Below are 27693 nucleotides of genomic sequence, written 5' to 3'. Positions count from 1 at the left end.
TCTGATAGGCCAGTGTGTGGGCCGCTTTTAAGGCTGTTTGTTGGACAGTTTTATGGAATGGTGGGCCGTGTTTTACTAATGATTTCCATGATATTACTACAAACATTACCTGGAGCAAGAACAAACGCATACACTCTTCCATACTTTGCAGAACACTGCGTGTCATTACAAGTTCAAAACTGTCCCGATTTTTCAAATAAGGGCCAATATTGTAGCTAATTCACTGATGAAAGCCCCTTTCATTTTGGGGGCCATTTTCAATTTTCTGACCCAGTCCCACCTTGCTTACTTTAAGGGCTGTCTAAGTTCAAAAACAACATACAGATTTTTTTTTTTGATTTTTTTTTATATGTTTTTTTTGCAGATGACACCAAAAGCTTTTTCTTAAAGCACAGAAACGTATGAAAAATAATAGAAACGGATTTCATTATAAAACTTCCTAGTGTTAAGAGCCTTCAGTATACAAAAGAAGGGCGGGCTGACGTCCTGTGCACGTGATCTCAGTGGCCCTCAGTGCAGATTGCAGAGGCCTGTGGCTTCCTGAATCCTAGTGTGAAAATCGATCTTTATAGCAGATACAGCCACTCAGTCTGGTGCACAAATGATTACTTAATTGCTGCTCTTTTTCAGTCTAATTTGTAAAAGCTAAAAAAAAATCAATTGAGGCATGATGCACACTTTATTCAGTGCCTCTTTAACCCCAATCAATGGACAAACTTCCCTAACTCAATTAATGCAGGCAGTAGAGTGCTTGAAAAGCAGCAGTTTCCCTCCAGAAAGTGCATCTCTTTAATCACTTCGTGTGACTTCATGTTTATCAAGCACCGCTGTATCTTGTACATTTGTCATATTATGCCTAATGTGTCCTGTATGTCTAATCTCTAAACCCAGGATTGTTTCCAGACAATATGCTATTAAAAGATCATTAGCAGCCTAACTAAATGGAGCTAATTATGAAATACTTATTAAATAATGTATTATTGTCCATGAAAGCTAATTTAGTAGTCACAAACAATGTCAGGATATGTATGTTCTCTGTTATGTGCTCTGACAGCGCTACAAAGAGTGGTCGTAAAATAAAAAAACTTTTTTTTCACTGTGAAACAAATTAAAACAATAACTCACCGGCGCCCCTCTTCATATTCTCTTATTTTCTCAGTTGTTCCTGTTCTTTGGTCTGTTTTAGAGTCTCTGCGAGTGTCAATTGTAAATCTATTTCTACTGGATCCTGAATAGTTTCAAAAACATCAGTGATTGCGTTTTGTGTCCAGTGAGCAGTCATATCTAGTGATTTAACATGTAATTGTAAAACACATGTAATTATAAAAATCCTGGTTTATAAAAAAAAAAGAACTGTACAAAGCCCCCAAGTTCTTTTCGAATGAAATGCAGCTGGAGGAAACATTTTGTGGTGCTGAAGAGTGTCACACTAGGCAGGAGCTGGAAAGGTTCCTCTTTTTAGCTGTCCCTCATGCCCTGCTCTGAGCTCCCATCTCCCTCTCTTTCTCTCCTGCCTGCCCTTACACCTCAAATCTAAATCAATCCTGGTGCTTGGTTCTTGTTGGGATCAGTCTAAGAGACAGAGCTTAAATCCCTTTCTGAATTCCTGGAGGAAGGATGCTGTTCGGAGGTGCAGTGGAAGGTCTTTCTAGGACTTGGCGGCAAGGTAGGAGAAGGAGCGTCCTCTGCTATTGCTTCGGCGGATGCAGAGAGGGTGTGCGGCTGCAAGGTATGCAAAGCACAGTTGTCTGGTGGGTTGCTGAAAATTCAGGTGGTGGTTGATGTATGCTGGTCCTTGGTCATGCAGGGCTTTGGAGGTGTGTGTCAGCAGCTTGAATTGGCTCAAAGATCAAACAGCTTTATGGGCCCCGCCTATGGCACACCCTATGGATTCTGCCATTGGTGCTTCCTGCCTCCTTCAGGCAGATGTGGCCCCTAAGGGTCCCAGCACACTGTATCACATCTTATGGAACAAATTACCTGGTAGCTCTAAGAAGGCTGCAGGCTCTGAAGATCTCCATTGACCTGTTGCTGTAAGAAGTCTACACACATAGGGCCGGACTAGGATGGCGGAGAGACCGCCACCGACAGCCTGTCGGTGGCGGTCTCCCCACCATCCTAAGCAGCTTTACCGCCTGCCACATTTTGATGGCGGGGGAAGAGGGCGGTGGTCGGAGAGACCGACCGCCACGTATCCGATGGGCTCAAGGAGCCCGTTGGACTGTCGGAGGGCACTCTGATCCCTATTATGGTGGTGGTGCCTGTCAGGCACTGCCGTAGGGATTAGGATGGTCCTCCCCCGTCAGCCTTTCCATGGCTGTTCACCCGCCATGGAAATACTGGTGGGGATGGACACTGGGGGCCCTTAGTGGGCCCATTCCTTTGGGTGTTGGAGAGCACCAATGGTGCCTGTCATGTAGTACAGGGATATGTAAAACATCCCTTCTTTCCATTGCGGTGGGTGCTGCAGCCAGCTGCACCCGCTGCAATGGAAAACATGTACAATGCGACCGCCACTGTGGCGTTCACTTTGTATTATTGCCTGTGGGACACCTGACACTATGTTGGGTGGTCCCCATCCTAATCAGGCACATTGCCTTCTGGAAATCATGAGTGTGAGGTATGTCAGTAGTTTCCCTCACATTCATTGGGTTGAACTGGGAAGCTTCGATTGACTTCACAATGTCCAAATTTTTCACAACAATGTAGACATAATAAAATATTCTGCACTTCATTTAATTTCCATCGATAGTGAAGTGCTCTGGATTTTCTACTATGGATTTTTAGTTTACACATGTGTAGGTTACATTTTTGATTCCAGTAAACTTCTTATTTTTATTGATTTCTTTGGATGCAGAAACACTGACAAAATACTGAAAATACTGATAATGAAGTATGTCAGAAATCAATTAGTTCAACCCCATGTGCCTGCCGTTTTGGATGTCATTCACTACTACTCTCTATTATCTCGCTATAGTCGCAATACCTCCAAATCAAAACGTATACCTCTGAATAGTCACTATACAAATTTGCAGATGGATAGAAACCTGTCTAAAATGGCAAAATGGTCCCTCAACGTACAGAGGACTTGCCTTTGCCAACAATATTCACAGCACCATATCTATTAATGAAATTTAAGATCAAACAATTGTGTTCAACAAAAATGTTTTCCTGGTGTGGAGAATAGAGAAGCAACAACAATGATTCTTGTTCCCGTAATGAGTTATACTTTAGCTATTTTGCCTAGGAGACTTTGCTTATTCTTTTTCAAAAGCATGGACCATCAATTTAATGACATCATTTAGAAAAAGATGAGGATTATGGGGCAGATTTACAAGACCCTTGCAACACATTTGTGCTGCTGTTGGGTCACTTTTTGTGACACAGCAGTGGCGTAAACAATGCGCCACATTGTGGCTTATTTACAAAGTGATGCATCTAGGGAGATGCGTCACGTTGTAAAGCCCTGCGCCACACTATACCTGTGTCCGGTATAATGTTTGCAGGGTGTGCATTCCCACGCAAAAAAGCCTCGTAGAAGTGATGCAGTGAATTCTACAAGATTTCATTGGGCTACTTCTAGGGCGCCACTGTGTCAAAACCTTACACCTGTTTGGAGTGACGCTGGTTATTGAGTATAGGCCTCCCCCAAGCATTGCTAGAGTTGTGTCATGCTTGCGACACAACTTTAGCAATGTGCGACTTTTGCGTCAAAATTTCTGCCACATCTGTCAATCCTTGTGCCACGGTGCGCCGTATTGTAAATACGACACGTCCATGTGACGCAAGGGTTTCTTTGCCCGGTGCAAGGCAACTGACGCATTTCTGCTCTAACACAGAGAGGCATCAGTTTCTTGTAAATAAGCCTCTTAGACGAAATAGAGACAAAGGTGGAATTAGAGTGTTGATCTGTTGACTAACAAAGCTCCTTTTTTGGAATGAAGTCCCATTTCTAGACTTCCTGAATGCAATGACATCTAACACAGTATCTGCAATTAGAAAGAAAAACAGATTTATCACACTGAGACAATGCTTGCCCATTAACACTGCTAAAAGAGACCACGTCTGCACTTCAAAGGCAATCACTGCCTGTGCTTTCAAGGAAATAATGCAGAAATAGCAAATTGTCTTGATTTGAAATTGCATTTATATAGTGCTTACCCATGTGATGGGTAATCAGTGCCAATAAAATGCTAAAAAAGAAAAAAAAAGTTTTGTTGTTCAAATGCAGTGACCACACTTTTGCCAATAGCCTCTTTCATGGGGGTGGGGGGGGTATGGGAATTCATGGGGGCGCTTTAACTGAGCCCAAGATAACATTACACAAAATATTTTTTTTTTCCCTGCAGTGGGTTATTAAGTTAATTGCTCAAGATTACAAGATGTTTAGCTGAGGCTGGGATTCAAACCTTGTTCCCCAGTTCCAAAGTCAGCAGCTCTGGCTGTTAGGCCACATCTCATCAGTTAGTATTGGCGTCAGTGGCTGCTAGTGATCTCTGAAAGTGGTTGGATGTAATGCCACCCAGTAGCTCATCACATTTTTTTTATATTTGCCTCACTCATACTCATTTAGGCCCAGATAAATAAACATTTAAACCTGCACAGAATGTGTTTTTTTATTTACATTCCAGCTCAAAACTTGTTTCACATTGGGAATGTTGCCTAATAGCAGCGTAAAGCAGTGTAAAGCATTACTTTGCATTACTCTGTGTCAAGGTTTTTTTTTCCATTGGTGGTACATGGGCGAGCCCATGTAACTAGCCATGGTTTTTGATGCATAGCCTCATCTACTAACAATAGTAGACCGGGTCTTGCGCCAAAAAATAAACACCACTTAAAAACAGTGGTAAAAAAGGAGAAATGCTTTTACTTTGCCATACCTTTCTCACTTTGCATGTGTACTAAACTGTACAGTGCACGTAAAAAGTAGGACAAGCTTTAATGTTAGACAAAGCATAGTGTTTTCTGCTGGAGGGCCTTCTTTCAGTACAAAACCTATGCTAGACTCACGCAGACTTCTTTGCACTATGGGGTAAAGGTGTCTGTGTGGCACTTGTGAGCCTAATTGTGCACCAGCACTATGAAGAGAGCAGGATAGTACCATATCTTTGTAGATACTGTGCTTTGCAGCTCTCCCTTTCTGGCAATGCAGCAACTTTGGGTGCTGTGCTGTTTTGTGTGAAAATGTTGAAATTCTGGGCCTTAGTCTCTTTCACTTCATTTATTCTAACGTACATATTCTCACTTACTCCTTCTCACTCATACTTATTTCCACTCACTGTTACTCATATACAAATATACACATGCCTACTGGTTCTCATTTTCACTTACTAACACACTTACACACAATCACTAACTCTTGGGCCGGGTACAACTGTGCCTGCTGCACCCTTGATAGCTACACTTACAACTCACTTCCTCTCCTTCTCACAACTTCCAATCAATTGTTCATCCATTCTCATTCACTAGTTCTCGCACACTCACTCCCTCATTCTCACTTTCACTTATTCATACACACACACTCAAACTCAGATTCTCATTTTCATCCTCTTTGGAATGAGTCCTTATACAGAGAGAAGTAGGTCCTTGTGCATACAGAGACAATGGAGCTCTGTCACAGACCTCATCATCTTGTAGATCTGAACTCACTCTTCTGCAGATAGAACTGAGCTCCAGCTCAGATACAGCCAAGTCCCACCATACATAGTGCTGAACCCATCAGCAGCTAGACAAAGACTTGAACCCACAGGTAATTTCTTTCATTGAATTGGAGGCAAGTTCCTGCATACATAACACTATGGCCGTGGGCAAACAGAGTTGAGCTCTTCCAAGTATGCAGCTGAGCTCCATTGCAGACAGTGCTTAGCCCCTGTGCAGACATGGACCGAGGTGAGCCAGTTCACAGAGAGGGTTGAGCTCTTTCAAGATTCATTCCTATAATGTAAAACCTGAAGTTCTGTGGGGGCTGAGAAACCAGGACCAGCTAATATTCTGTGGGAGTATTACAAACCTCTTACCTGTGTTAATCTTGCACGTAGCCTGTTTCTGATAGCCATTGAGTAGGAGAAGGTGGGAGGGTGTAGGACAATGAGAGAGCATGGATTGAGAAAAGCAACTGAAGAGAGAGAGAGAGACACGGTAGACAGCATTACAAGAATATGGATGGAAAAGTTAGAAAGAGAGAAAGAAATTAGAGGAGAGTGTGACTGAGAAGGAAAATAACAAAGGCTACTTGTGAAACCGGAGTCGCCAGAGAGACGTTTGAACAACAGCACTACAATGATGCTAAGGCAAACTTTGTTAGGTCATATTAAGGGTATTTGGGAAGTGCACAACTCAAATTGGAGAGTATCCTGGTGCTGAGAAAGTAGGTGCTTTGTGGGCTGTGACTGTGCCATGTCCAAGTGAAGAGCCCAGTTTTCAGTTTCTTGCAGAGCTATAGTACTGAGAAGGTACCTCTAAAGTGTAGAGACAGTTCATTCCAGGCTTTGGGCACCAGGTATGAGAAAGCAAAAAGGCTGATTCTGTACATGCAGAGGATGTGTGTGAGCATGAGTCTGGCTGAGAATAGCTATCTGGTGGGTGTGTTGAAGTTGTTGCGGCTATCGAGGTAGGTGGGGTTGAGGTTGTACATGACTTTGTATGTGTGTGTTATCAGTGTTAAGACTGTGGGTTAGTGAATGGGGAGCCAGTGGAGGTCTTTGGGGTGTGGAGTGATGTGAATGAGGGGGAAAGTTTGAGTGTGCGTCTGGCCGCTGGATTTTGTATGGTCTGAAGTCTTCAAGCAGTTAGACCACAACTCCGACAGAGTGCTTTGCTTTAGTCCAGATTACTGGCGATGAGAGCCTGGGTGACTATTCTGCATGGGCTGACTGTTAACCATTTCAAAATTTAATTGAGCATTTTTAGGGTGTGGAACCAGGAGGTGTGTCTACGCTGACTAAAGTATACTTTACTGCACATTTCCTTTATTCTTTTTCTACCTTCATCAGAAGTTTGCCTTTCACCGTGTAACTGGGCAATGCTGGTGCTGGCTGTGGATTATGCCAATACCAATCTCCAAAGAAACATTTTAGTCACCAGCACACTTTCCTTTAAAGTCAATTAATCACTGGGTTCGAGTGAGGGTGTTGCAGTGATCCACTTAACAGCCATGTTTAGAATTGTAAAAGGTGATCTAAAACATTTCAAAATTGTGTTTCACATGGAACATCAAACTTAAACCCTTCACATACTGAAGGAGTTTGACATTTTATATTTTCACTTCCCTGGATGTGTCGAAGCAGGCAAACTACAGGGTGAATGGATGGAGGAGTAAAGCATAAAGCTTGTGAGGGCAGCTCAAGGGCACAATAGGAGGGTTTACCTGTAGGATCCTCTGTTAGTACATGTTTGCTAATCATTAATGTAAGACTTGCTGTCACCACAAACGAAGGGAAAAGCTCCAATCACGGTGCCCTCAACTCATGGTCTCATTAGTGGTCAAAAGCTTTGCATACCCCCTTATATTTATTTGCAGAGTTTTATATAGCGCTGGCTAGACCAAGAGGTATCAGAGTGCTTTACATGAGGATCAGCGAGTTACAAGTTAGAAACAAAATTACATCAGATACAGGAGCAAAGTATGACATAGGAGAAAAAACTGTGATTAAACAATAACATGAGTTATTAGTGCCTAGCATAGTCAAGACACACATCCATTGGGGCTTGGAATGGTAAAAAAGGGCTAGGGAATGCATATCAAGTCAGGTAGACCATCAAGGGGGAAAGTACTTCAGGGGGACAAAACATTCAAAGTGAAAGAACAAACAAAAGGGCTGGAGACAAACAATGCAAAAAACATCCTGTGTATCGGTGAAAGTATAGGAAGGGAGGGGTGTTGGAGACCTAAGAGGGGGGATCGACTAGAGGAAAAAGGCCAGTCAGAAGAACAAAGGAGCAAACCAGCAGGAATGAGGATCGGTCAAAACTGCCAAGGAGGACCCAGGTCACAGGAGCCGATAGCAATTATCTCAAAAGGATGGGAAATACAAAAATCCAATACAAAAACCATAAAGTAACTGACTGCACAGCTCCATGCAGGTGAGGAAGGGGGAGGCAGCCATAGAATCACAGAGGGAGGAGGCAGGGATGGAAGGAAACACAGCAGAGAGATGAGGAAAGCTAGCTTGCTGTACCTTCCATCTTCCTGTGAGAGAGCACCAAGCATCTGTTCAGGTGAAGGAACATGAACTACGCACTGGCTGAGTGTGCAGGTGTTGTGCACCAGCGAGAGCTACTGGAGCCCTTTCAGAGGAGTGCAGCAGGGTCAAGGGCATGCATATACTTTCCCACATGCTTGAGTCCACTCACAGGTACCCTGGCTCTCTCAATCTAATCCTGCAGAAGTGTCATATGCTAATCATAACAAAAACACATTAAATTTGTGCATGGATTCAGCTCCTACACTAATGTAGCTGCCAACACTACTTCCCCTGATGAATATCAGTTGCAGCGTGCACTCATTTAAATCTGTGCATCTTTGTCCACCCTTCTTTCATTTGGAGAGAAAGTAATAAGCTTGACTTAGGCGTAAGTGTGTATCTTTAAAAGAAAATTAACCTAGAGCTAACAAGATGGGAACTAACTGTATGGGGGTAATTTAAAATATTGCCTCACTCCTTTCAAAGTAATGCATAGCCAATTAAAGTTTAATGAGAGGTCATGATATATTTGCATAAAAATTCATGCATTTCATGATTTGGTACATGTGTAGCACAAAAAAGCAGTGGTATACATGAAGTACAAGGAACCATGAAATTTGGAAAATATTTTAAGGTTATATGTGAAATACAGATTTTGTCGTCATAATGGTAGTCTCAAACCACTGTGCAGAGGTTTTGCATTGTCCAGGTTACTAAGGACATGCAGCTTGGAGGACCAAGGTTATCAGAATTATGCAGCAAAAAATGCAAATTCTGTGCCACACTGTCTGCCTGTATTATTTTCAGCCGTATATGTGAGAAAAAAACAATTTTGGTGAAATCTGCATATGTTGGGAATTAAGGGGATAATTATGATCTTGTCCGAATCAGTTCCGGAGTGCTTTCCGGAAGACTCAGATCGGGGGAGTCCAACCGAGCGATTGGATGCATTTGAATGCTTCCGCATATGATTGGGTCGGACTCCCATTGACTTGTGTTCGGAACGAGAACACAGGCTCCCATTGAAGAAAGGGGTGGCTGGGGAAAATCGTGCACCCCACACTGTGCATGGTAGCAAATGGGGGTCCCTTGGGGCACGATTCAGAAGGCCCCGGGTGAAATGGGGCCTGCTACGGGCCCCAAAAGACAGAAGAAAGGCCCCAAAACAGAAAGGAGGCGGATTAGCAATAATTTATCATGACTCTTTAAGCGTGACCTTTAACAGCCCATCTAATTTGGAGTGTGAAGCGTTAGACTTTTGTTTTTATCTCTCGCACCACTATACCTTTAAAGTTGCGCTCGTGTATAGGCCTCCTGGTCCCAAAAAACGGTTTATAATACATGCCGGTAGCTGGGTGGAAAATGAGTTAAGTGCAAGTTCCTACACGATACTAGGGGATTTCAGTTTCCACCTAGAAGCTGAAAAGGATTCAGATACTCTAAAGCTATTAGACCTAATGAACACCATTGATATAAAGCAACTGGTCATCGGTGCCACACATAAGGCAGGCCATACACTTGATGGGATATTCTCAAATAATGAGCAGCTCTTTTTTACTGACACTCTCCCGGTGGTCTGGTCAGAACACAAGGCAGTGATATTCATGGAATCACCTCCAGACCAGGGTACCAAAAAATCCGGAATATGGGGTGAAGGCTGACGAACTACAGAACTTGTTAATGTCCACTTCCCCTATTCTTCCACTCGATCTAGATGAAGCCACACTGAACTACTCCAACTGGTTAGAAGTGAAAAGTAACGAGTTGGCCCCAAAAAAAATCCTCCGCCATACTAGGGATCGACTGACTTCACCCTGGTTCTCTCAAGAACGTAGAGAGAAAAACTGTTCTGTAAACATCTTGAAAGAATCTGGCAAAGGAAATATGATGAAACTGATAAAAAACAATATAAATACAGCATGACTCAATATAAACAACTACTCCATAAAACAAAACAAGAGTTGTTTGCAATTAAACTTAACTCTGCAAAAAACTCCACCAAAGAATTGATTAAAACTGTTACAGCTTTAGCTCCCCCATAAAAGCGTGTCAAGAACTCTCTGACAAGATAGCTAAATCCCTCTTTAATAAGGTCGAAGCTATGTTCTCCACCTTCTCAAACACTGCAAACTCAACATCCTCGGCTGAGATGGCAGACCCGAAGAGTATAAATAGCACAGTGGTTCAGTTTCACAACTTTACACCCGTCGCAATTTCTGAGGTTCAAAATCTTTTGGAGAAAGCCAGATCAGGTTCACCAATGGATCCATGCCCTCCATCAGTATTGAAACTAGCACCTGAACCAATCTCAGATATTTTAGCAACTATTATAAATGCTATGTTCGGAAAAGGCTATTTCCCCAAATCATGGAAATCAGCATCTGTCCTTCCCCTTTTGAAAAAAACGAACTTGGATCCCAATGATTCAAATAATTTTAGACCCATATCTAGGCTTCCCCTCCCTGCTAAAATTGCTGAAAAAATAATGAACACCCAACTCAGTCGATTTCTGGAAGAAGGCCAGGTGCTGGACCCTACCCAGTATGGCTTCAGGTGGGGACATAGTACTGAGTCTGCTCTCCTCAAGTCTACTGAAGAAATCAGGTCTATATTGGATCAAGGAGGAAAAGCGGCCATGATTATGCTGGAACTCTCCGCGGCCTTTGACACAGTTCATCATGTGTAACTGATGGACCGGCTGCAAGAGATTGAAGTAAACAGGACAGCCTGGAAACTTATCAAGTCATTCCTAGCCGAAAGAGTACAGACCATTACTCTGGGAGACTTTACTGCCAAATCCTTCTCCCAGCCTTGTGGAGTCCCCCAGGGGTCATCCATAAGCCCAACGCTTTTCAATATTTATGTGAAACAACTGGCCCCCTTGATTGAATCCTTTGGGTTCTACCTTACTTCATATGCTGACGACACCCAGATTGTTGTGTCTCTGCTCCCAGGGGGCTACAGAAGACAGCGTCTGGGTTCCAGGACTGCATGACCGCGGTGGGCAGTTGGATGGCCCAAAACTGCCTCAAATTAAACTCCAGCAAAACGGAGGTGGTTCTATTTGGAAATGATCCAAACTTCTGGACCCCAGCATGGTGGCCAGATTCACTTGGGCCCCTCCCAATTCCTAGTGGGAAGGTAAAAATTCTAGGAATTATAATTGACAACAAGCTTTCCTTTAAAGATCAAGTTAATGCCGTAGTCTCTGATACATCGTACACACTGAAGTCATGTAAAAAGAATTTGCCTTTATTACCTAAAGATAGCCAAAAAATAGTCATTACAGCCCTGGCCATGTTCAGATTGGACTATTGTAACAGCCTGTACTTAAACATCCAGGAGGGGCTTATGAAAAAACTCCAATTATTGCAGAATGCAGCCGCCAGACTGATCTCTGGCATTCCAAAATACACCTCAATCTCGGCTGAGATTAAAAGGCTACATTGGCTACCCGTAAAAAAACGAATCCTGTTTAAGGCCATGTGCGCGGTCCATAAGTCCCTTCATGGAAATGGATCCTCCCATTTGATAAAGGGCATTCGCTGGTATATACCCAGAAGAACGCTGCGGTCATCAGAGGCAAAACTAGTCTCAGTTCCCATTGCAAAAAAAGTTAACTGGGGGGGACGAAGTTTTTTAGTGGGAGCGGCCAAAGTTTGGAACACTCTCCCATTACATCTCAAAAGCACAACTAAACATCTGGATTTTGCTCCTACCCAACTCAGGCCAATGATGGACATCACATAATAGTGCTAGGACACCTTCGGGTAGCAGTCGCGCTCTATAAGTGCCAATAACATCAACATTAACATTCAGACAGCAGTTTTGTCTTGGACAGATCAAATCGGAATGGCTGTCCGAATCGGTCATGATGTTCGCTTGCTCGGAAACAGTGTCCATTGAGCTATACAAATCGGCTCCGAAGGGCTCGACCTGTCTGAATGCCTTTTGGAACAGTTTCGGACAGCCTGAATGGTTTCTTGGCATCGTAATCAGTAATTCGGATCTGGGCACGATTCAGTCAGAAACACGGGTTCTGAATCTGATTAAGCAAGTCCGAATCTGATTCGGGGCCTTCCAAACGGGCTCGTAATCGACCCCTAAGTCGCAAATTCAGTAAATTCATAATTATGCCATAAATTCTGCAGCCACAGATTCACATGAATCCACTCATCCTACCATTGCCTATTGCTTTATCAAGAATCTATTTATGACTGGGATGCAAAACCGCTTGCAATATAAAAAATACAGAATGGGTACTCTATCATTTCCATTTTAGGCTTCTGGTGACACTTACCAACCACATGGCCAAAGACATCACCAGAACCCGTTAAGTATCCTCTGTTTGTACCTTAAACCATTTGTGTAGATGCAAGTAGATTTAAACAAGAGACAACTCATTTAGGTGATACACATGTATAACACATAAATACCAAAATAATTTGCATTCAGTTGACTCACTAGACAGCATGAGGAATATGGCCTAATGGCTATGTTAAAATATCAACAGAACATGAGTGTTCACCAGGAGTGGTAAAATCACATGTTTGATGCGTTTTTTGAATGTTCTAATACATCAACTTACGATGGTGTAGTCTAGTTGCTAAGCTGTTGATCTGTGAACCGTGGTTTAAATCCAGCTTGGCATTGACTGAAAATTGTGCAGTTGTGAGAAAACACTTAATCACAATGTGCCTAAAATTAAAATGTGCGTGATACTACTGTAAGTGTGTGTCACAAAAAGATTTTAGCTACCACTCGACAAATACAACCTTGCAGCTGCACCATCCCGTACCATAATGTGCAATGCTCTGTTGCTCTCGCGCTAGGTACATTTTACATTGTGAACAGATACCTAGCTTATTATTCTCTGTGGAGACCCATTCCTTTTGAGCTGTTGGTGAGCCTCCCTCATTTTAGGACAGCCATAGAGAAGCTCCACAAAATTTTCTTTATCCCGGTTTATTGTTCACACTTCAAGACTTTTTCTCAATGTATGTGGGAGAACTTTATTAGACATATTGGGAGAGTCCTACCACACACATCTTCTTGTTCCTTGGAAGCATTTTATCACTATGCAGTTCATGCAACTTTTTATCAGATGAGACACTTTTCCGGTAAGCCTTCAGTGCTTTCTTTTCTGTGCATCAGGCCAGGGGCATAGCTACCATTAGTGGAGCAGGTGCAGTGACCCAGAGCCCTGAGGGGCACATTGAACCCTGATAATTGCTGTATTTACTACCACACCAGCGTTCAAAGTGGCAATTTCCTGTGCTTTCCCAGGGCCCATGGCATCCTTGCTCAGCTACTTCCTCAGAAATGCACAGGGCTTGCTTGGTACCAACTGTCTTGCAGAAATCCAATGCTTGCAGGTTAGGTGTACACTCTCTGAGCTCCAGCAGTGTTTGGTGTCTGAGGGGAATGCATCGGAGAAGATAAAAGATCTGGTTTAATGTGCTAAAGAATGAAAGAACAAGCATGCAATATGCCTTTTCCATGCATTATCACAATAAACCCAGACCTATTGGCCTTTTCAAATGTGTCCGGCCTGCGGAGGGCAACATTGTTGCCCTACCGCCACTGTTTAGTACTAGTTTCTCCCCCATCAAGGCATTACATTATAAAACACCCTTGATGTATTCAAATGAAGATCCAAGCCCCCAACATATTTATGGCCACAATATTTTATCGCCTTCAATAATACAATGTTATGATAGTATTCTTATAGAAACAAAGCGGTTCACACGTGACCTTGAGCGACAAAGATCTGTGCATTCTCATTGTCCTCCTTTTTCCCATCTCCCACACTTCTCTTGTCTCACATGCTTTTATTTTCTCTCACCTTTCACGATCTATTCTTGTATTTCCTTTACATGTTATCTTTGTTTTCACTATACTTTACATGTTCTTTCAAACACTTCCTTAGGACTATTAGAATCTGTTCGCTGATCCTGTCATCCTATATCATAAAGCATGACTCATACTACCTATATAATAACATTGTATGTTTTAAATAATAAAACATTTAGTGCTATTTACTTAAAATTATTTTTATACTTCCCATTTTGCTGCAGCATTGTCTTCATTTCATCTGTTAGAATTGTAATCTGTACGTAAATCTGCAATAATCTACCGCGTTGATATAGCCATGAATCAACTGGTACCCCAGTTGTATTTTTTTATTTGTTTTGTAAACCTAGGAAAAAAAAAGAATTAATTTTTTTCAACAGTAGAGCTACCGAACCACTAATGGCATATTTACAAAGAAATGGTGAAGTGTAGTGCTGCAAGCAGCAGTTCTACGCTGCATCATTTAAAAAACTCAGGGATGCGCCATACAGACAAGAATACAGTGCATGTCTGTGTTTTCCCTTTCTCTCACACTAAATAAAGATGCCTGGCGCCAACACAGACATCTTTGCGCCATGGTGCAAGGGGGTCTGTGTTGCAGGGATGATTGTTTATGTGCAGAACGGGACACCTTCCTGCACATAAATAATCTTTAAAGGCGATTTTCTCCTTCTATGCGTGCTGCAGAATGCAGCACACATAGAAAGAGCAAAAACAAGCAGAAATAAAAGTATTTCTTCTCGTAGCCCCAATCTAACGCCTGCTATTCAGTGGCATTAGTTTTTGGCACTGTCTCAGAGTTACACATGCTTGTAAATTTGGAGCAGCGTCAAAAAGCAATGGGTGTTGTGGTGGAACACCCACAGCTACACCCATTGCACACCTCTTTCACGCAGATACATGCATGAAAGGGTACGATATTTACAAAGCGGCTTTAAGCCACGCAAAGTGGCTTACAGCTGCTTTGTAAATATGGAGTGGGGCATTAGCCACCGGAGCAGCAATTTTTATCTTGTTTATATTCCTCTGAGTGTTTGTGAATATTTTCACATTTGTGGCATCCTCTCTTCGGCACCCAGGAACACCATATGAACTGAACCTATGCATGACACTTTTTAAATGAAGCAGCATAATCTAGTCTTTGCCTTTGATTCTGTTGCAGTAACATGCACAATATTTCATTATTTCCTATTTGGAAGTGTTTCTGGCCAGTGCAGAAGAGCGAGTTTTTTTGTTTTTACATTGGTCTCTCGCTGCCTTATGTGTAAGACGTTCCAATAGTTCACCTTGTCTGCGTGAGTAATGATTGAGATTGACTGTGAGTGACAAGAGAAAACAAGCATTTGCAATGCAATAGGACTCGCATTTATGCAAGTTTAAGCTATTGGCATTATAAATGACTATGAATTTTATTTATGTTTCAAAAATCAAAACATAAATAATAGGCATTGTCATTTACAATGCCAATTGCTCAAACTCATGTAAATTCGAGACCTGTTGCATTGCAAAGCTTGTTTGCATTTGCTACACTGAACTGATTCGGACCGCGTTTCAAATTAATTAAATAAAGCAGCGCAGCAACTAAAGTGAAAGCGGACCGCTCTGGAAAAAGGAAAGACCATTAAAGAAAATAGTGCTTACCCACTAAATAACAGAGACCGTGTAACGAGCCAAGTAAAAGGTCCAGTCGGTATGGGCGGTAACAAATGCAGACAAGGCGGGACTAACAAGCCTACGTATGAATCAGAAGCCAGCATTGTCAAAGGCCAATGACACATGCCAATGACAAATATGGGCAGAGAGTGGGCAGGGCTTCCAGTGAATACCGTAATACAGCATGCCTCGCAGAGCGAGCAGTGCATGCGTGCTGCTGCTAGGCTCGACCTAAAAAGGTGAGGTGGACAGAAGAGTGAAGTGGATAAAAAAGGGTGAAGTGGAGTGAGTAAGCGTATGTACAGTAAAGATTGCAAGGTCAGGAGAGAGTGTAAGTATGATACGGCAGAAGGAGTGGAGGGTGAGGTGAGAGAAATATGAGGGCGAAATGGAGAAAGAAGGGCACAGCAGGGAAACGGGTGGATAAGGTGGAGAACAAGTAGGATGAGAAAAGAGGTGGTAAGAAGAGAGTGAGGTAAGTGGGACAGCAGGGTGAAGCAAAGAGAAAGAAGCAAGATGTTTGGTGAGGGATAGAAAGAAAGAATGTAAGGTGGAGAGTGCAGAAGAGATACAGCCCCTAGTTTTAAACCTCTAGAAATACACAGTTAAAACGAATGGACAGAATCCGACTGTAGGTGTGGTATGCCTCTGTCATCCATACAAGGCCACCAGGTATGCCCAGACCCAGCTCTTGGACATGTGGGAGACTCTGGACAAACCCACTTTTTCCCATGGCCCACCCATGCTTCTCCATGGACCTCCCAGATGTTAAGTCCTGGAACCGGGCCTGCTTTACTTTGAGCTGCACATCAGTGGGGTAAAAATAGCTTTTTCTGTTATGTACTGTTGGTTAGTTTCTTAAGTCAAACATTACTCGGCAATTCGGATGCATTAAAGCCTAAAATCCTCCAACACCAATCCAGGGTTAGAAGGTGTACAAACGAGCACTATCACAAATGATTTAACAGCCTGTTGGATTTCTGAATTTAGTTCCGAATATTGCAATCACTGTCAGGATAAAGCCTTAAAACTGCATCCAAAGATACTGCTGTGAACCAAGTCAGCGCCAGGAACTACCAGACCATTTTTTTTTTAAACCACTATTTAAATTCCGAGCGTCAATATCAGGCAACTGTTCAAGTCAACTCCTTCGACCAAACGACTTTGTGCTACACTTCTCAAACGTACCTATCTAACAAACAAACAGAAAAAAGCCAACTGAACACTCACCTTTGCCAAATGAAACTTTTTTTAAAACTCGGGGCTCTTGTTGGTTTGTCCGATCTGGAACTGGGGTGTCCCAGACTTGACAGTTATCTTTGGCCAACTGTACTGAGCAGCAATAAGGCCCTGAATGCCCGCCAGTTGTCAGGCTATGTGTAAAGAGTCGATAAAAAAAATAAAAGAAAACGAAGTTTAACCAGTGACCACACAGCAATATCTACCCAGCCAATTTACTTGGCAGTTTACTAACCACTCACTACACCGCAGCCAATTCCTTCTCATTCTGAAACAATCCACTAATGAAACACACGTGATCACAATCCCACCACCGTAATACCACAAGGCCACTCACTCAGGTAATTTCAAAACAAACGCCAACATAATCAACACCAATCCCCAACCAACCTGCTGTCAACTACATGGTAACATGCAATTTAAAAATCTGTCAAACACGTTTTCCAATAACCCACACATCATACCAGTCGTCCAATGAATAACACAACCAATACCGCACAACAAGCACAAACAACCATGCAACTAAATACTACATATTGAATTATTCATCTTGCAGCGCAATGTATACTACCTCACAAGGCCTATGCAGTTTTAAATTCCCTTTATTGGTGTTTGTCACTGAGTTTTATACAGCACCTCGTTTCACTAGTGTGCCACATCCTTTAAGGTAAAATACACTAAATGTAATCATCTTACATATGGGTTGCCAAATGCACAGCTGAACACCTTGCGCCAATATAATTTAAACAAGAGATACAGCACCGAGCTTCATTTCTCACACTGACAAACGCAAACGTGGGCACACATTTACTGATGGTGCTATCTACCACCACGTCATGATGGCTACTTTCAGCCAGTCCCATCATTTCAAACAATTCCATTAGGCACGCTGGGAATTACAAGCATACACGTATACCGAGAAAGGTATAACTAAATGTTCCCACAACCTCTGTGTAATTGGGGAAAATCTAGGACTACCTTAAAGTGCCCATTTTTAAAAGGGAGTAGGTGACAACTCCATGTACGCCACCATAAGAACAAGTATACAACATTTGTGTGCTAAACTGCCGTATTCGTTCAACTTGATACCACAGTGTGTGGAACATTACCATACTGTGAGTATGTTGCTTCATCAACGTCTAACAGCCACTGGAATATGCTAACTTTCAAGCGTGCATTCTGGAGCTCAGAACCAAAATCTTCCATGCCTGAATGGCCTGACTCCATCTCCTAAGCGAGAACTTACTCAAATTCTACCCAACTATAAGGTCTCAAGGGGCCCTCTGATATACCGGTGGTCTCGCATACCCTACCCAACATGAAAGTCTCTAGGATTAACTTGTGATTTTTCAGCCCAGGCACAACTAAAATCTTCCAGTCAGAGACTGCTCTTTTAGCGGGACTCCCCGATGTCAATACTCTATCAGTACTACCCTGAGCAACCGCCACACTTTTCTGAGCCTGCTGCCCCTTTCACAGAGGCGGATGGCAAACGATACCCTGATCCAGGCCCGCCAGCTCTGTATTCTTACCCCGGCGGCCATCTTGGTGAAGCGTAGAAAGGGAGAAGGGAATGAGTACAGGCCACAAAGAGAGCTAGACAGCAAGCTGTAAAGTGAGAGCAAGTGCCGTAAAGCCATGACATAGAAATACAAGCATTTACAATGCAGTAGGTCTCGCAATTGCGAGTTTTTGAGCTATTGGCATTGTAAATGGCTATGCCTTTTATAAAACATTAAAAGGCATTGTCTTTTACAATACCAAAAGCAACACCTGTTGCATTGCAGAGCGCGGTGTCCGTGAAGTGGGCGACGTGCTCATTAAAGTAAAAAGAAAAAAAAAGTAAGAGCGCGGTGTCCCTGAAGCGGGTGTCGCACTCATTACTAAAGTTAATAGAAAAATATTTGCTATGCTATAGGTCTCGCATTTAAATACAAGACCTATAGCATTGCAAACGAATGGCCGGACTGCTTCGTAAGTGAAAGCGGGCGTGGCCCTCTGAATGTAAGCAAAGCATGTCGAGGCTTCGTGTCTAAGCCTAAGGTAGGAAAAACTCAGTAAATAAATAGTACACCTACCGTGTAACAACCAAGTAAAGGGGCCAGTAGCCATGGGAGGTTACAAATGACAACATGGCCGTACTGAGGAGAGACTAACAAGCCTTTTTATGAATCAGAAGGCAGCATTTAGGAAGGGCAAAGACACAAGCCAACCAAAAATATGGGCGGGGGAGTGGGCGGGGCTTCTCTCCCTTACTGAACTACAACAGATCATCCCCCAGGGCAGCTGACTCAGGCTCGAACCAAAAAAGACGTGAGGCTGAATTTTAAAGCTGCAAGCTTGTTACAACAGGAACCTCTTTTCTCTTCAAAGGACACTTGCCCTGTAGTTTAACACATCGTCATTTTCACACTCTGCATTCCATCCGAACTGAGTAAACAAACATGCCTCCAATTGCAGAAGATCACGGAAATAAACTAGATTGACATTGTCAAGTGGACTTTTCCAGGTTTATAATATTGCTTTTAGTAGCAGATGAAGATGTCTGGAGTCACATAATGAGAAACAGACGTTGTCACCAGCCACAAGTAGGTCCTAAGATAACAATGTTAGTAATACATAAATGAATTCATAAATATAAACGGTTTTGGAGTCTTTTCCTAGGTAATCCCACATCCTAATACTTTTTCTAATTCCCAGCAAAATGAAACTGACCTGTGGAGACAACTTTCTTTTAGCATTTTGTCCTATTTAATTTATGCATTGAAGACTGTCTTGTGTCTTCTTGAGGACACCAGGTCTAAACTCATTGATGTTGGGTTTGGGATGGACTGCCCATCGATTCTCACTGTGGCAAAGTGAAGAGCAATCAAGGTAGACTTTATATATATTTTTGTTTTGAAGGAGGCCTATTAGGCCACTGCAGAATTGGTGGCCTCTCTTGTATAGTTATAGTTCCAATGCGGACTCCAGGTTTACACTGTGTAATAGGCCTTAATACTAGCATCAGTGAGATGTGAGGTTTTATCAGAGTCAGATATAATTTTGAGTCATTATTGAGAGAGACTTGGTGCAGCATAATTTTTATCAGTATTTTCTCATGCCATTTCTTTGCTTAATGTATTCAGCATTAAACAACAAAGTGATGGAAGAAAAGCGTAAATTAATGTCAGCCACTGGAGATCTGTTTGCCCGCTTTTAAGTCCAGTCCCTTTGGTCTACAATGGCATATTAGGCAAACAGCTATAGACTCTAATGCAACCCAGGTAACGACCAGTGTCTGAGATTAATTCAGTAGTTCTCAGTGTGACGCGCTAAATTTCAAGTCTATGCAGAAAAGTGTGTCCCATTACTCACTGTGCTATAGGAATCAACTGGTGAGGTGTAAATCGTCTGAAACTAGTCTGTGGTTTATTGTGATCTCATCTAAGGGGGACTTGGATTTCCTGTCCAGGCTGGACTGTTCCGATTGGAGCAGGATTTAGGCTGAGCTCTATCTAGATTAGCATAGTGGGCAACAAAAGATGGACTGGAATGTGGCTTTGATTAATTGGATTATTGCATACTCTACAGAGGCCTACAGAGTCTGTACAGAGGCCGGTCTAGAGTCCCAGTTTCCCTTCCTTCATTTTTCCAAATCCTTCCCTAGTTTCATTTTGATTTTTGATTTTTTGATGGGGTAATTCCCCAGGGGTCATCTTGCCTTCCATCAGTCTCCATACTTACCATACCATGCTTATCTATCACTTCATTATGAGTTATGTTTGGTTCTAATGATTTTTCCCCAAATACTTTTTCTTTTGCTTTCCCTGTGCTGCCACACTGTTTTTTGTTCTCGCTCACTCAACCACTCACCAATGTGTCTAAGCTGACATGAGAGACATAAATATCTGTTTCTTTCTCATTTTTTCTTCTTCACAGTTTCTTCTTCCTCCACTGCCCTCAGTAGACACAAAAGCAGACTAACATGTCTTGTTTTTTTCCTTTTATCTCTCCTCAATTTGAATGTATTTGCTTTGCTTAAAATAATTGAATGCTTTTGCAATTACTGTAGGTTCAACAATTGTTGGACCTTTCTATTTTATTTATTGGAAATTATTAAAATCCAAACTTGGAATTTAACACCAGGTCCATTTTGCCAAATAAATTTGTTCATGAAACAAAGATAATAAAATTAAATATTGTGTGACTTTTACTTTCGCTTACTTTACATTGTCAGGCTGTATTTTCAAACTTTGTATTCACCAAGGTGGCCTTACATCTAGCAAACACACCTCTACTTTAAGAATTCAAATGCACTGACCTGAAATTGTACCAAACGTTCCCTCCAAATTGTAGAATGTTGACTGATGAATCCTTTTAAGCATTGTGATACAAATCACATTTAAACAAAAATTGACCTTGTGAGCCTCCAATATACCAGTCTGACTGTGTAGGTTCCCAGTGTTATTTTATGCACAAACAAATCAGGCTGGATCCTCCATTTCATTAGGTTCATTAAGTTTCACATTGTCAAAGTACAAAGAAAGCATGGAAATAATAGAATGCCGTTTTCGGAGCATATAAATATTCCCTGTAGACTTTTTTTCAGTGTGCGTTTTTAAAAAGTTGCGAAAACAAGTGTAAAGGTCTGGAGGTCCCAAATAAATGAGTGATGAAAAAGATATTCAACTAAAAGTGCCCAATTACATTAAATCTAAACCTAGAATTCCACAACACCTTCAAATCTTATTTTCTCCCCTAAGTTAAAGAAAACAATCATATTAATTTTTGTATCATGAAACCAAAACGTTTGATCGCGCACAGCTTGCCAAGCGTTCTACTTACATTGTAGCGTATGCTTATACTGGACTTTACATGTATAGAAATTGATAATAAATATATTTTTCTTTGTCAACAATACCTTGTACTGAGTTCAATGCTGGCACAATTAATGTATGAGGGGACTATTTTACAGTTTTTCAAGGATTAGGAAATTAATTAGCTCCTCAATGCCAGTGACTTGTTTAGTCATAATTAAAAAAATGTAATTGCAGTATTTTCAATCTCTTTAATAACTGAACTATTAACATGTATTGGTCCTTATTTGCCACAACTTCTTTATACTCAAAGTACCCAACTGTGATCCAATCTCTTAAAAGATCTACATAAAAAGTGGCATATAAAATATCGGCCCCTATATGCAAAGGAATACTTTATGTGCAGAGTACAGTCCCCACCCCTGCACCAATGTTGGCTACGCCCTGGGGATGGGCCCCCCAAGGCCAAAATTGGCCTGGGAGGGGAGGCCCGCCACCATTTTTATTTGGTCAGGCCCCAAGGGATGGGGTTCCGGGGTCAATATTGGCCCAAGAGGGAGGCTGCATACCCCCTCCCCTTCAAGAATAAGGCCAGGCCTCAGGAGATGGGGTCTCTGGGTCCAAAATCAGCCCGGGGAGAGGGGCAGTGTACCCACTTTCCCCTTTTAGATATAAAGAGGGTGCCTCTGGGTGGGATCCGGAGCACCCATCATTTACTTGTCGGGTCCCAGGAGATTGAGTCAGAGAGGGGCTGAATGCCCCCTTTATAATAAGGCCAGCCTCTCAGGAGTGGGGTCCTTGGGGCCAAATACAGCCCAGGTAGGGGGCCACATTCCCCCTCCCCTATAAAAAGTGGCAGGCCATGGGGAATGAGTTCCCAGGGGGGAAAAACCAGACCGGGAGGGGGCTGCGTGCTCCCACCCATGTTTACTGGCTTTGGGGGGTTGGCAGTCAAATAGAAGAAGAGGGGCCCCTTAAAACCAAAGGAGTAGGGCACTGTACAGTGAAAGGGGAAAGGGATCCTTTGAACAAAACTGAATTACCTGAGCATATTTCAGTTTCTACATTTTAATCCAGCTAACACCATTATCATTCTATCTCACTCATTCATGCTAGAGAAGATTGAACCATATATAATCAATAAATAAACAAAGGAAAATAAATTCTCTAAATAAAAAATGCATGTAATTTAGTGACATGATCACAAGTAAAATAGAACAATGAGTTCCTGGACAATATACCTTACAATAATCATAAAAAAGAGAAATTCATTTATACAATCTAATTATAAAAAACAAAAACAGTACTAGATAAAAAAAGAAAGAGAGTATAACACAGACAAACAGAGTATGCCTTTAAAATGTACATATCCGTGATATAACAGTTCAAAGGGTGTGGAACTTGGTATTTTACGGTTGCTACTCGTTCACCACCGCCCTTGTTCACGAATTATGTAGTTAGTAATGCGTTGACGCGTTTCGATGGATGTAACGTTTTACCATCTTTTTCAAGACCAATCAATAGACTCTCTTAGATTGTTTAAAAAACTTGTAAAACGACCAATAAGAACCTGTATAATAAAACACAAACATTGGTCCATTATTCCTAGTCTATATAGAGTTATAACTGATATACGAATTTTAATGCTAACAATTATCATGTCCAGCAATTGGGGGGTTGGCCCTGTGGCTCCCGCCCACAGCCTCTAACAAATGTATTGTGGGTGCCCCAGGTCAAACAGTGCATTGGGCAACCTGCCCCCCTCCCCTTTCAGTTGAGTAGAGCTTACTAATGACCTCTAATGTGAATTTTATAAATCAATTAATGGAATCAAACATAAATGAATCAATAATTTGCGGGTGTATACCTTTTTGTAGAAATGTATACTTCAATAAATTAATTTAAAGGGTACAGAGCAAAATTCACATACACATAAGTGACGGAGATTAACACAAAAAATATAGAAGTATCTACTAGTCACTCACGTAGATCAACCATTTCAAAGATCTATTTACAAATAGAAATTTTCATCTGATTTTCAATAAAAATTTCCTATTTAACAATTCCTTTCAATAGAAAATGGGTTGAACTTGTCAATGTTTCGGTCTTGTTATGTATTACATCAAGTAGACCATCTTCAGGACAAAGCAATTCATATGTGGACTGAAGACTGTGAGAAGTTGGCCTGATATGTAGTGCTCACTATTCTAGAGATCACTGTGTATCATTCCAAATGACCCTTATTGATGATTGGTTGTAAGTCAACCTTGTAGACCAGCTATCCTAGTAGCGTGGACAAGAGCAGTCTTCAGGCTAAACTCTAGAGGGCGTGTTAAGCCAGCTGTTTACCATCACATATACCCCTTGAACACCAAGTGAAAGGACACCACACAAGTTGTTATGAAAATAAAGGATATTTATTTATAACAAGACTACCCTGGCTCTTTATGAGTCAGGGAGCTAAGCACAATACAAAACTCTTGGGAAAATACTTCTAGTTGCACAATTTACACAAATGCCCGAAGGGCACGAAACCATTTACACTGCAAGTGGAATGGGAGAGGTTAGAGAGTCTAACGTTACTGATTCCGGAGGAATCCGATCAGTTGGACTAAACGGAAAAGGAGCTGGACACTTGTAGAGTGAACCTGCGATGGAGCACCGAAATGCTCGAGTTACCTAGCCCAGAGGCTGCGGCTGCGTGGGGTTCAGCAAGATGTCGGGAGTCCTCATTGTAGTCTCGGGAGCCTGAAAGAAGAAGTTGCTGGCAGGCGACCAGTGTCGATGTTCAGCGAGATCCAAGCCTGGATCGGTGAGGAAGGAAACCTGAAAGCAGAGGGGACTCAGTTCTCAACCGCTAGCCAGCGATCGCATGGGCACCAGGAAGGTACCGGATGAAGTCACCTCGACCAGGTGAGTGGGCGACGTCGGACTCGGCTGTTCCTCGGACCAGGAGGCGCGGCGGCGACCAGGATGGAGGGCGAGCTGTCCCACGAAGGTGTCTGCTGTCGATGATGCTGGGCCCAGGAGTGGGGCAGCAGGTCTTAGCAGAGGCAAGCCCACGCGGGGGAGTCAAGATGGCGTCTGGAGTGGACCAGGAGGGTCCGAGGTACTCCTCTGTTGAAGGGGAGCAAGGACCCGTCTGGAGCAACCAGACCAGTGATGAAAAACTGTCGTGGTGCGTCGTGAAGAGGGCCACTAGCCGTCGGCGAGTGGCCGGACAACGCGGTGAGCAGCAAGGAGCAGAAGGGCCCCCACGCAGATCTCGTGGATGCTGGGGAGGCAGGCTTCGGTGCTGGAGCTACTCAGGGTTAGGGCTTCTCAAACCCTAGGTGCACTCACTCGAGGGTCCCTCGGTGGTTGTGCTAGATAAGCGTCGTGCAGGTTCTGAAGATGGCCGGTCCCGCAGGTCTCGTCACACCTACGAATCTCAGCTGGGCTGACGATGTAGGTAGAGGTCAGAGATGGCGGGGAATCCGGGTCTTGTCGAGCTGGGCAGTCTTGATCCGTAGGAGAGACGTACAGCAAACCGCAAGCGCTTAGGTGGTGCCTGCTGGTGCAGGGTGGCTACTCCTTAGCCACAAGGGAGAGTCTTCAGAAAAAGTCAAGAGTTCCTTTCGTGGAAAGTAGTTCAAGATTCAGAATTATCCAATTTGGGAAGGGGACTCGCTCCTACCTTTATACTAGGAAAAGGGGCTGGCCCGTGACTAGGTCCTACCTATGGGTGGGACCAGGAGGGGGGTGGTTACACCCCTATCCTTTGTCCGGCTTCGCCACAGCTCAGGGGCTGGGGTGCCCCCGAAACTGGTTTGAGCCGGGCTATGCACAGTGAGCACCGGGGTGCCACTTGCAATCACCTTCCTTTCAGCCCTGCCTACCTGGGATACACAAACCCTGTCTGGGATGGTGCTAACACCGCCCTCGACAGGAAACCCTTTGTCCAAGCTCCCCTCGCTGCAAGGTCTCCCAGCAGCAGGAGGTCAGACTTGTGTCTGGTGGCAGCATCCATTTTGTGATGCTGAGGCTTGAGTCAACTTTAACCGGGGTTCAAGGTTACTTCCATGTCGTGTCCCTCTAGAAGGGTGGAATGCTAACCCCGTCGCCAGAATTGGCGAGGGGTTCGTATTCCAATTCGTATGACACCTTACTCGACATGTGTGGGTGATGCGATGCCATAGTTAGCAAATAACCGCGAGGATTATAATGCATTTTAAGGTAGATGGCACGCGTCACCATGGAACAGCTATTAGGACTTGGTTCCGCAAGCCGTCGACGGGCTCAGCTCGCGCCAGAGCACCATCTCACATGATTCCCAGCACTCTGCCTTCAGGATTGATAAGGCCTGCCATAGGGGTGACTGATAGGAATCCATGCGTCCATTTTAGGGTTAGGTATAGGAATACTACACCTACAGCAACGGGTGATTACACCACCTTGCCCCAGCTGTCGTGCAGCCAGTTGTGTCAGATTTGGGTGGCCATCCAGGGGTGGCATAATACATGCTGCGGCCCCTGGTAGGCCCCGGGTACGCTGATTTCTGGATACCTGTGGTATGCTGATACAGGGACTGATAAGGCGGCCCAGTTCCAATTAGTGGATGCACCTAATGTACATGTGTGTTAATCTGGAGAGAGAACAGCTAGGCTGTGGGTCTGATTGGCAGGCCCACAGCCAGGGAAAGTCGTAAACCAATGAAGCAAAAGCAAAAAATCTGGGTGATCATAGGATTGCAGACCCTACTCTCCTACATGACCCCCCCGCAAACTTTGGGACAATAAGCTAACCTTAACCAGGTGAGTCTTCTTGCTCTAAGTGGAAATACCTGGAGAGCCCATCTGCATTGCCATGATCAGTGCCAGGTCTATGCTCCACTGTGAAGTCCATCCCCTGTAGGGAAATGGACCACCTAAGTAGTTTGGGGTTTTCACCCTTCATTTGATTTAGCCACAAGAGGGGCTTATGGTCGGTCTGAATCTTGAAGTGAGTGCCAAACAAGTATGGCCTCAACTTCTTCAGGGCCCAAACCACAGCAAAGTCCTCCCTCTCAATAGCTGACCAATTCTTCTCTCTGGGGGTCAGCCTCCTGGTAATAAAAGCTATGGGCTGGTCATGACCATCAAAATTCAGCTGAGATAGATTAGCTCCCACACCCAACTCCGAAGCGTCTGTTTGGACAATGAATGTTTTGGAGTAGTCTGGACTCTTTAGGATAGGTGCTGTGCACATGGCCTGCTTTAGGTCATCGAATGCCTTCTGACAGCTTGCTGTCCACTGAACTTTTTTTGGCATCTTTTTACTTGTCAGATCGTTTAGCGGGGTCACAATGGATCCATCATTTCTGACAAATTTCCGGTAATAACCAGTCAGGCCCAAGAAAGCTCGAACCTGAGTCTGGGTGGTTGGAGGAGCCCAGTCCTGGATGGCCTGTATCTTGCTCTCCAATGGCTGAACCTGGCCTCCACCTACAAGGTGGCCCAGGTATACAACCTGTGTCTGCCCTATCTGGCACTTAGTGGCCTTGATAGTGAGGCCTGCCTTTTGCAGAGCCTCTAACACTTTCCTCAGGTGGACCAGGTGATCCTCCCAGGTGGAGCTAAAGACAGCGATATCGTCCAGATACGCCGCACAGAAGTCGTCCAACCCAGTGAGAACTTGATTAACCAGCCTTTGGAAGGTGGCAGGTGCATTTTTCAAACCAAAGGGCATTACCACGAACTGATAATGCCCACCCGGGGTAGAAAATGCGGTTTTGGGCTTGGCCTCCTCAGCTAACCTGATTTGCCAATACCCAGCTGTCAGGTCAAATGTACTTAAGTAGTTGGCCGAAGCCTACCGGTCTATAAGTTCATCTGCTCTTGGTATTGGGTGGGCGTCAGTCTTAGTGACTGCATTTGCCTCTCTGTAGTCTACGCAAAACCTCATTTCTTTCTTACCGCCCTGGGTGTGAGGTTTTGGCACGAGAACTA

The 27693-nt window shown here is 43.4% G+C and overlaps 1 protein-coding gene across 1 annotated transcript in view; it reads left to right on the top strand.

Moving 5' to 3' along the window:
- CDH19 (cadherin 19) overlaps nucleotides 1-27693 on the top strand; it is a 925430-nt gene that overhangs the window by 873081 nt on the left and 24656 nt on the right. The window lies entirely within an intron of this gene.

This window comes from Triturus cristatus, chromosome 5_1 (genome assembly GCF_964204655.1).
Source record: "Triturus cristatus chromosome 5_1, aTriCri1.1, whole genome shotgun sequence".
In the NCBI taxonomy this organism is placed as follows: domain Eukaryota; kingdom Metazoa; phylum Chordata; class Amphibia; order Caudata; family Salamandridae; genus Triturus; species Triturus cristatus.
Note: the sequence above shows the minus strand (reverse complement) of the source record. Positions and strands in the feature narration are given on the sequence as shown.